Source organism: Plecotus auritus (assembly GCF_963455305.1).
Source record: "Plecotus auritus genome assembly, chromosome: 1".
NCBI classification, from domain to species: Eukaryota; Metazoa; Chordata; class Mammalia; order Chiroptera; family Vespertilionidae; genus Plecotus; species Plecotus auritus.
In genome coordinates, this window is record NC_137770.1 from 127778444 (window position 1) to 127789277 (window position 10834).

A 10834-nucleotide genomic window follows, 5' to 3' on the forward strand; every position below is an offset into this window, starting at 1 on the left:
GTGGCGTTCATTTCAGCCGAGTTTAATGCCCCATGGGAGTTTGCTTTGGACCCCATTCTTCTGTTCTGTCTGCCAATTCTGGGCTTCCTGTTAGTTACTTAGGAGCTAACCACTGCCAGGCACTATCTTTTGGATTTCAGCAACTTGTTTGAACTTCCAAGTGATTCACTATTCCATCAATTATGTCTGTCTCCACAGGCCTTGGCTACAAGCAGGAGAAGCCAATTTACCCTCTAAAGTAGATTTGTTAGCCTCACAGGGCCAAGGGCTGGTTAGCAAAATTTCCCTGGTTCCCTGGACTCTCCCTCTGCCTGCCTTTGCCTGCTATCCAGCTGTCAATCTTAGTCACTCAAAAGTCTATTTCTGAAAGGGTTTTAGGTGGTGTAGGTGCCCTTTAGCTTTTAGGCAATATAACGGGTGTGTTTTCCTGTCCCAGAGATACTCCTTTCTAAGTGGCCCAAATATTACTCTGCCTTTGGCTGGACAGAGATCCTTGTATGGAGTCCAATGGGATTGGCTGGGAACCTGGGGTTTTTACCAGTCTGGTTCCCAGATTTTGGGGATAGGAAAGGCCCATCCTCCAATCTAGTCATTGAGAGCTCCTTGAGACTGTTCAGACCATAAGCTACCAGGCGTCCTCAAACTACGGCCCGCGGGCCACATGCGGCTTGCCGAGGACATTTATCCGGCCCGCCGGGTGCCACTGCCTGTCCTGCTTAGCAGCCGACTCGTCCCGGGCAGCAGTGCGCATAGGGATTTGTTCATAGTTTTTTTTTTTAAACTATAGTCCGGCCCTCCAACGGTCTGTCCCTCTGTTTAAAAAGTTTGAAGACCCCTGACTAGACCTTTGCTTTTGTTTCCTCTGAAAAGTTCAAAATGCAGGGTGTGGCATGCAGATCTCCTTAGGGTGGGATAGGTTGTATCACCTGTCCTAAGGGTATGGGAGGGGTTAGCTATTCTCATAAAAAATGGCCTTTTCAGTTTAGAATGCCTATGAAGATCAAATGCAGGACTCCTGGCTACTGCTTCCAGCAGCCCTGCAGCCTTTTGCGGCTGGATGTTATGTGGACTCAGGTCATGGCTCTGATACTCCAGACTGTGGAGCCCAGCCTGGGCTTTGGGCCTCTATCTTCTGAGGGAACAGAACCTCTTTTATCCCATTGATCCCTCCTCTCTTGGCCTGCTGGCCTGCAGCCCCTGGGAACTGGGTCCTCTACTCTCATGACCTCACCCTTCCTCTGAGTCTCTAGGTGTTTTCTGTCCTTCCTTGATATATGTGTCCTCCTCAGCTGGACCTCAGTTGTTAATTCCAGGAGAACATTCTCTAATTTAGTTGTATTTCCAGTCTGGCACTAGGACGAGGTGTAGGACAGGTCTGCCTATTCATCCACCATTTTCTCCAAATGTAATGCCTTTTTCTATCTTCTATCATTATTGTACTAGAGGCCCAGTGCACAAAATTCATGTACTCAGGGGGGTCCCTCAGCCCAGCCTGTGCCCTCTCACAATCTGGGACCCCTTGGGTAAGGTCCCTAGCCCTGGCTGGCGATCAGGGCCTATTGGGGCTTTCCTTCCCCCGGCTGCCAGCAGCTGGCCCCACCCCCGCCACCACAACTGCTTGTCATCTGTGCGGTGTGCGGTGCTGCCCCCATCTCCTGCCACCAGTCGCCTCCCTCTGCATGTGACAGGCATAGGGTGCATTTGTTTGGCTGGCCTGGGCCTCCCTCTGTGGAGCGATTGCTTGCCGGCCCTGCCCACACGCTGCAGCACTGCCAGCCAGGTAGCCTGGGCCTCCCTTTTTTTAAAATAAGGATAATGTTTACTGAGTGATATAGAACTGAGTACTATAAAGGGTTTACTAGGATGGATGGAAATGCACCACACTCCACCCCTGCCATCCCCAACACCCAGAGACTTTAGTGCTTAGAAGTTACACACAATGGCCATAACTGCTGAATACATTTGTAGCAAACAAACCATAGCATATTTATACTGTATCACATTGAGTGATTATAGAAATCCAATTATATATTGCTTGTATAAAATCTTTTTTTGTAAAAAAATATTTTTAAAAAAAGGAAGTATAAAAAACATGTGTAGTTGAAAGCCCTGCCAGGACAGCCAGTCTTTAAACATTCAGTGGGTATGTGCTTTGGAAGGGTGCTTGTACCTCGTGCCTACAGCAACTGCAGCAGGGCCGGCAAGGGTGTGCCCCGGCTGCCACTCCGGGCAGGACTGAGCTGGACCATGGTGGGTGGGTACAGCAGGGCCTGGCACTGTGCCCTTCTCCAGCCTTGCATCAGGATCAGGGTCAGGATCAGGGCTGGGCAGGCAGATTGCAGTTTCACTCTGAGTTCCATCCTCAGCCTAATTTTGGTTGCAACTCATGACTTTTCCTGGCTGCTCGGAGGTCTTTTGAATGCGTGCCCTGGTGGAGAGACCAAAGTGCCCACAGCTGCATGGTTGGGCATCTCTCTGACTAATTGCCTCTGTCCTGCCTCCTGCAAGCCTGGCCCAGGCAGAACAGGCCCCTCCTAAGGACTACTTTGGTCTCAGCACTTGGTCCTGGGTTTCATCAGCCTGGGTTTCTTCCCCTGGTGTGGCTGATCTGAGTTTCACAAAAAAGCCTGGCCGATGCTGGCTGTGCTAAGCCTCATTGTAGGGTTTTTCATGCAGCAAGGAATAGCCCTCTGGGACCCTCCTTCTCCTCCCTCTCCATCTCCTTCTCCTCCTCTTCCTCCTCCCAGCCCATGGTCACTTCTTCTCCAGCTGCTCCAGCAGTGGATTGCCTTCTGGAGTTGGGGGTCTTAATGCTGTCGGTCCTGATGATGCCGGTTGAGCATCAGGATGAGCTGCTGCCACACTCCTGCTTCAGCTCCTCCATCTGGGTTTTCAGCTCCGCATTCATGAGCTCCAGACACTCAGATTCCCGCTGCAGAAACTCCTCTTCTTGTTCTGGCACGGGGCTGCCACCACTTTGTTCTTTCCCGGTGCCTTTTCCTCCGCTCCTCTTCCTCATCTAGCTCACTTTTCACAAGTTGAGGCCTCTTGCGCAGTTTCACCTCCAGGAAGTGCAAAGGGGCGATCATGGCCCCGATGTTGCAGATGTCAGCGCAATTCAGCTCCTCTGCAGTCAGGGTGGAGCTGGGGAGTCTGGTCAGGGGGCCGAGCCCTGGCAGAGAGACCGCAGTCAGAAAAGGGTCAGGATCTGCCCAGGCATCATAGCAGGAGGAGTGGCAGTCAGCCTTGCAGAAGCCATGGGTGGAGGTAGTGTCCCCAGGGCCGGGGCCGACTGCAGGCGTCACTGCCGCCCCGCTGCCAAGCTCCACCAGGTGCCCAGGCCCCTCCTGGCACCAGCCCCACCTCCCATTGCAGCCACTGAGTGGCGTGGGCTTCCCTCTTTGAGGCAATCCATATGGGGCTCCGTGATCTATCGCCCAGGAGAGGGGGCTCCACGATTCAGCTTCTCGCATTGGGTGGCCTAGGCCTCCCTCTTTGGGGCAATTGTGGGGTGATGGCAGGCCGCCTGACCAATCTCATCCTCGCTGCCTTGGCTGGCCTGGAGCCAGTGCGTGTCATAGCGTGGTTGTCTGGAAGGTCGACTAGACGGTTGTTCTGCTGATTTGCATATTATGCTTTTATTATTACAGATTGTCTTTTACATTTAAATCTAAAAGCTGTTTGGAATTTATTTTTGCATACAGTATAAAGTAGTGGCCCAAATAAACAAGTTATTCAGCAAAATTGTTTTGAAAAATTATAAATTTTCTATGCTATTTCTCTTTGTTATAAGTGACTATCAAGTGATTTAATTTGTGTGTATTTGTTTCTGCATTCACTATTTTATAGTTTGTTTATCCTTCAGTTAATATAACACAATCTTAATTATTTTAGCTTTATAATGTATTTTATTGTTCAGCTTATTTTTTATATTTAAGATTATATTGGATATTTTAGGCCAATTTCAATTTCTATATAAATTTTGATTTTTCTTTAATTTTACTACAGAAAGCCCTGAATTTTTATACAGAATTGCGTAGATTAACATAGACAAATAGATGGATAATTGATATCTTTACAATATTGATTGACCGAGTATATAAATATAATACATTACTTTAATAATCTCCAGGGAAAAATTAACAATAATTCATTAACTGTGATGTGATATATATGTTTGTAGATATTCTTAATCAGATTAAAGGAGTTTCTGTTCATACTTTTCTGACCTTGAATCATTCATGGGTATTTTGTATTTATTGTGGCTATCATTCTATTTTTCTTATATTCTTCTATTTTAATTAATACAAACCTTATGCTTTTAAAATAATTGTAGTACATTATTGTCTATATAACAATGCTTTTTAAAAATATGTTTATTGGGAGAAACCAAGATGGCAGCATAAGTAAACACCTGAACTTACTGCCGCTCACAACCACTTCAAAACTACAACTAAAAGACAAAACGGACATCATCCAGAACCACAGGAAGGCTGGCTGAGTGGAAACTCTACAACTAGAAGGAAAGAGAAAAGCACACTGAGACTCAGAGGAGCTGCGGAAGTAAAGTGCAGAGGTACGAAGGCGTGCGCACGGAGAGGGTTGGCAACTGAGTATGCGGCTGGCTTTTTCAATCCACAGGGAGACACAAGTTCCCAACTGCTCTGAACTCCAGTTCCAGGTGAGACTCTGGGGACCCAGACTCATACTGGGAGAAACTGGACTGTCTGGCAGCGGGCAGAAGTCGAGGGCAGCTTTCTCTCAGAGGTGCTTGTAGCAACTACCAAGGGACACTGAGACCCAGGGGATGCTTAGGGCAAGGCTGACGGGAAGCCATTGCTGTTTGCTCTGCCCTGTTAATTCCCTGAGACCCCGCCCCACCCAAGCTGTGCGCAGAGGCTTTTGCATATGAATGGCCTGATCCTTTGAAATCTAAACTTACCTAACAAACTGCAGCTGAGTCAGAAAGACCCAGAACATCCAAAAGAAGGTCCAAGGCCCCACAGCAGCTTGCATTGCTTCACAGCTGGGCCTCATCTGGCACCTCCAAAACCCAAACAAAGAAGAGGAATCTGCAGATCTCTCTGTAGCTCCTGCTGGGTGGCCTCAGGCAGAAGCTAAATTAGCACCTCCTTAGAGATCCAAGAGCCAGTGTACCCAGTGGTCAGAGTGGGACCATCCAGATTACAACTCCTTAGATCCATAAGGGACACACTCAGGGGGCAGACTCAGTGAGCACCAAAGCCCCACTGAAGCAAGTCTTGCCCCATAAGGGTGTCTCCAGCACAGAAGTTCTCCCATTGTAGACACAGCTGATCCTCACAACCAATTGGCCTGGAGGTCAATTCCTCCCAGTGATACCAACAACAATCAAGGCTTAACTACAACAAGACTGTGCACACAGCCCACAAAGGGGTGCACAAAGAGTGTCCACCTCAGGTAACTGGGGAGGCTGAGCCACTGGGCCTATAGGACACCTAGCACACAAAGCCACTCTATCAACTCAGCCAAAATGCGGAGACAAAGAAACAGGTCACAAATGAAAGAAATGGAGGAAAGCAAATGACTGGATATAGAGTTCAAAACCACGGTTATGAGGTTTTTCAAGAATTTTCTAGAAAAGGCCAATATATTTAGCGAAACCCTCAAGGATATGAAAAAGGACCAACTAGAAATTAAGCATACACTGACTGAAATAAAAAATAATATATAGAGATCCAACAGCAGACTAGAGGATCGCAAGAATCAAGTCAAAGATTTGAAATGCAAAGAAGCAAAAAACACTCAACAGGAAAAGCAAAAAGAAAAAAGAATCCAAAAATATGAAGACAGTGTAAGGAGCCTCTGGGACAACTTCAAGCATACCAACATCAGAATTATGGGAGTGCCAGAAGAAGAGAGAGAGCAAGATACTGAAAACCTATTTGAAGAAATAATGACAGAAAACTTCCCCCACCTGGTGAAAGAAATAGACTTACAAGTCCAGGAAGCACACATAACCCCAAACAAAAGGAATCCAAAGAGGACCACACCAAGACACATCATAATTAAAATGCCAAGAACAAAAGACAAAGAGAGAATCTTAAAAGCAGCAAGAGAAAAATAGTTAGTTACCTACAAGGGAGCACCCATATGATTATCAGCTGATTTCTCAACAGAAACTATGCAGGCCAGATGGGAGTGGCAAGAAATATTCAAAGTGATGAATAGCAAGAACCTATAACCAAGATTACTCTACCCTGCAAAGCTATCATTCAGAATTGAAGGGCAGATAAAGAGCTTCACAGATAAGAAAAAGCTAAAGGAGTTCATCACCGCCAAACCAGTATTATATGAAATGCTGAAAGGTATTCTTTAAGAAGAGGAAGAAGAAGAAAAAGGTAAAGATAGAAATTATGAACAACAAATACATATCTATCAACAAGTGAATCTAAAAATCAAGTGAATAAAAAATCGAATGAACAGAATAATCTGGTGAGTATAATAGAATCAGGGGCATAGAAAGGGAGTGGACTGACAATCCTTGAGGGGAATGGGGTGTGTGTGTGTGTGGGGGGGGGGGGTGCTGGAAGAGGCTGGACAAAAATCATACACCTATGGATGAGTACAGTGGCGGGGGGTAAAGGCATGGGATGGGGTGGGAACCAGTTGGAGGGGAGCTATGGGGGGAAAAAAAAGGAACAACTGTAATAATCTGAACAATAAAGATTTAAAAAAATAAATAAAAATATTTTTATTGATTTTTAGAGAGAGAGGATAGGAGAGGGAGAGATAGAAACATTGATGAGAGAGAAACATCAGTCCGCTGCTTCCTGACTGCCCCCCTACTAGGGATCGAGCCGGCAATCCAGGCCTGTGCCCTGACCAGGAATCAAATCTGTGTCCTCTTGGTGCATTGGTTGATGCTCAACCACAGCCACACTGGCTGGACAACAATGGTTTTCATTTGTTAATATTTTGCTTTGATATTTGCATCTATATTGGCCTACATTTGGATTCTTCTAATATCTTTGTCAGATTTTGTTATCAAGTTTATTCAAACCATATAAAATCATTCACAAAGATCTTTTTCTCTTTCTAAAAAATATTTGTTTTACATTGGTATTATGTTTTCTTTACACTTTGGGGATCCAGCAGTGAAGAGGTGAGTACTGAAAACTAAATTTACGGGGAAGTGTTTAAACATAAATTCAATTTATATAAGAAGAGAGTTTGTAAGTGAATTTATCCATTTTAGTTAAATTTTAAAATTTATTGGCATGATGTTGCTCATGGTGCTTTTTTTGTCTAATCCTGGTATTGGAAATTGGTGCTTTTGTTAGCTGAGTCCTCCAATAAGCAGACACTAAGACAGGAATAATAAATGCTATGTTGAAATATGATGATTTGTTTATCATGTAAATAATATTTAGTATTTAGACTTTTAACAGTATTGTGTTGACATTCATAATCTCATTTGAATATATTTTGAAATGTAAGGTTAATATTTTTAGAGACATTTTATTTATTCCCGTAACTAACAAACTGATTTTTTTCTGGCTACTCCTTGTTACCCTACCCATGCAGATATCATCTCCTACAGAAAAAATGATACTTAACTTCATAACAAATAGCAGGACTTTCTTCACAGAATGCATACAATAATCATAAATACAAACCCTCCAAGACATAATGAAAAAGAAATCTACCACAACTCTAATATACCTATGATGTGTCAATGACTAATGTAGTAGCACCTCTTCTTGTTATTTATATTCTTGTGTACTGTAATCCTTAGAATGATTTTGTTTTTCTTGCTTTGTATTTAACTTCTGTATCCTCCCCATACTGGTTAAAGTTTTCCTTGTGTCTTTCAGAGTTTCTGCTGCAAAATAACAACAACAAAAACTTCTTTTCCACCTCTGAATTTTATTTCCATCTCTGAATTTCAAATGACAATTGACTTACCAACACCATTTACTCTGTGCTCTCCCAATTGTAAGCAGTGCATTCTTTCACATCTCCTGTGCATCCAAGTTTTGACTCCAATGTCATTTCAATTATATTAATGTTAGTCCCCTGACCTATTGAGACTCATAGTTATATAATTACAATGTCTTTCTTATTTTCATTATTTACTTTCTTCCTTCTCATTTTTCCTCATTATTTAAAGACTTCTATCCAGACTCATATTCTCTTCCTTCTCCCACAAATTTTCTGCCATCATCAGAGATGTGTTCAGATTTCACACTGATAATCTATCCAATTCAAATGTTTCCTTTTCTTGACCACTTTATTATTAATGAAGTAATCCTTTCTTACAGCTTGACTCATTCAAAACTTGTCATCCACAAAATTACTACTTAAAACATCCCCACTCTCTAAATATGGTCTCTTATTCTTCAAAATGTCTTAAGAAAGAATTATGTCTTGAAGAAATCCAGTTCTCTTAGAAATTACATTTGGAATCTTTCTCAATAGTCCCTTTTCTACCACAGAGGTCTTTTCTCTGGGCCTCAATTCTCATAACTGGAAATCCCATTCAGCTTCAGGCTTAATTTATTCAAGAAATCAGTAATACTTACAAGGACGCTAGCTCTGACTGCTATGTGTGGCTTCATCCACTGGTTGGCAGCAAGATGGCTCCCATTGTTTCAGGCATCATACTCAGAGAGGACAGGGAAAAAAGAAACACCATCTTTATCTGCACTTTCTCTAAGGAATCCATCATCATTTTTTATTCAAAGTGTTGCAATAACCTGCTAACTAGTTTCTGCCTATTTAATGTTGTCTTCTCCATACTAATAATTGGCCATAAAATGACTAAATTGTTAATACATAGATATTTCTATTTCACTTGCTTATAGTTCTTAAATATCTTCTCATCACACCTTCTAAATTTTTAAAAGGTCTAAAGATACCTTTAAAACATGCCTCCTGACAAATACCCCATCTCATCTTAAAAGTATTACTCTTGTTACTATCCTTACAAGCCTTTTTTGTTTGTTTATTTATAGACAAACTTGTTATATTTTGTTGCCTTCATACATGCTAGACTTTATTGTTGAAATTTTTTTTCCTGCCCATTACTTTTTTTTCTAACTGACAACTTTTGCTAATCAGTTTTCAAGAAATTACTTCTGTATAGGTTAATTATCTATATTTTATGCTCTTACTATACACCCAACCTTTCCTTTAAGGCTCTTATCACAACAATAGTATTTGTATAACTCCTACCCTTTAAAAATATTAATCTTTCCCCCATAATTCTTAGCTTCTTGAGGACAAACGCCATCTGCCTGTCTCATTCTGCTGTGCTCTCACAAGGTAGTATATGGTACATAGTAACACACATATACACACAAACACACACATGTGCTGAAAATAGATATAAAAATTGCCAAAGGTAATTTCTATTTTATATTAGATAATTTATATTTTCCCATATCCATTTTCTGTTTACCACTCTTCCCACACCTTTTCTATTTTGCAGCAGATAATTTGGCTCCAATTTCAAACAGAAATGAGTGAGTAACTGAGAACACTAACTTGGTTTTCTTCTTTATTATTTTCTCCGTTGGTCTTAGAAATCATATTTTTATAGAACCAAGTAGAAATAGTGTGTAATATCTTGCAGCTGCATTTATCTTTCATGTGTAAAAGTACAAACAATGAAACTTGAGTCAATCAGGGATTCAGGTTTCCTTGGAACTATAATGAAAGAACAGAGAAGTTAAGAAGAATAAGTTTTAGCAAAGCAGTTGGGTCAATGGTAACACTGGAGCCCGTGTAGACAGGGAAAGAGAACCAGTCCATTGGTACTGGTAGTCTGTAAGGGTTAGTGTACAGATATAATTTAGATAAAGGTGATACTGGTAGATAATTTCAAAAATTAGTTTTAGAAATTGATTTTGGCTTCCAGATGAGAGAATAGGTAATGTGGTACTCACATGCTCATCACTAGGTTGTTCACCTGAAACTAATATAATATTGCACATCAACTGTAATTGAAAAATTAAAAACTATATATTTAAAAAATTTATTTTAGGGATCTGTTATTCTACTACACATGTTTAGGCTATGGGGGAGTGGAGTTAATTGATGAAGTGGCCAAATAATTATATACACTTTATTTATAATATATATAAAATATAGTAAATATATGTAATACCATCCTATCTAATAAAAAAGTAATATGCAAATTAACCATCACTCTGCTACACCCATAAACCACTCCCACAAGCCACGCCCACAAGCCAATCAGGAGCGAATATGCAAATAAACCAACCAAGATGGCTATGGCCACAGAGAGCAGGAGGGAGGCTTGGGTTTCCCTGTCAATGGAGGAAGCCAAGCTTCCCACCTGCCCTTGCCAGCCTAGGCCTCCACTCAAGGCTACAAAGTTTCAATGATAGAAGATACATAAACCCAAACAGAAATGGCAGCAGCCACGGAGCTGGAAAGAGCAGGAGGCTAGGGTTGCCCCCGGAGATGGAGGAAGCCAAGCTTTCCGCACACCCTGGCTGGCCCAGGCCTCTGCTTAAGGCTACAAAGTTTCAATTATAGAAGATACATAAATCCCCCCCAAAAATGGCTGCCGCCATGGAGCAAGCAGAAGGCTTGGCTCTGCTCCAGGCTACAAAGTTTCAATTGTAGAAGATAAATAAACCCCAGATACCAGGGCCTCTGCTTGGGTCTCCAGGGGCCGTGGGCAGCCTGCAAACCACCACAGGCCCCTCACCCAGGTGGCCCCACGCCCCAAGGGAACCCCCACCCTGATCCGGGACACCCTTCAGGGCAAACCAGCTGGCACCCACCCATGCACCAGGCCTCTATCCTATCTAATAAAAGAGTA

The 10834-nt window shown here is 42.6% G+C and overlaps 1 pseudogene across 1 annotated transcript; it reads right to left on the reverse strand.

Moving 5' to 3' along the window:
* Positions 1-2754: 2754 nt before the first annotated feature.
* On the reverse strand, positions 2755-3223 carry LOC308258244 (jun dimerization protein 2-like; annotated as a pseudogene). Its single transcript has one exon. The product of its transcript is annotated as a jun dimerization protein 2-like (transcript).
* Between the last annotated feature and the right edge of the window lie 7611 nt (positions 3224-10834).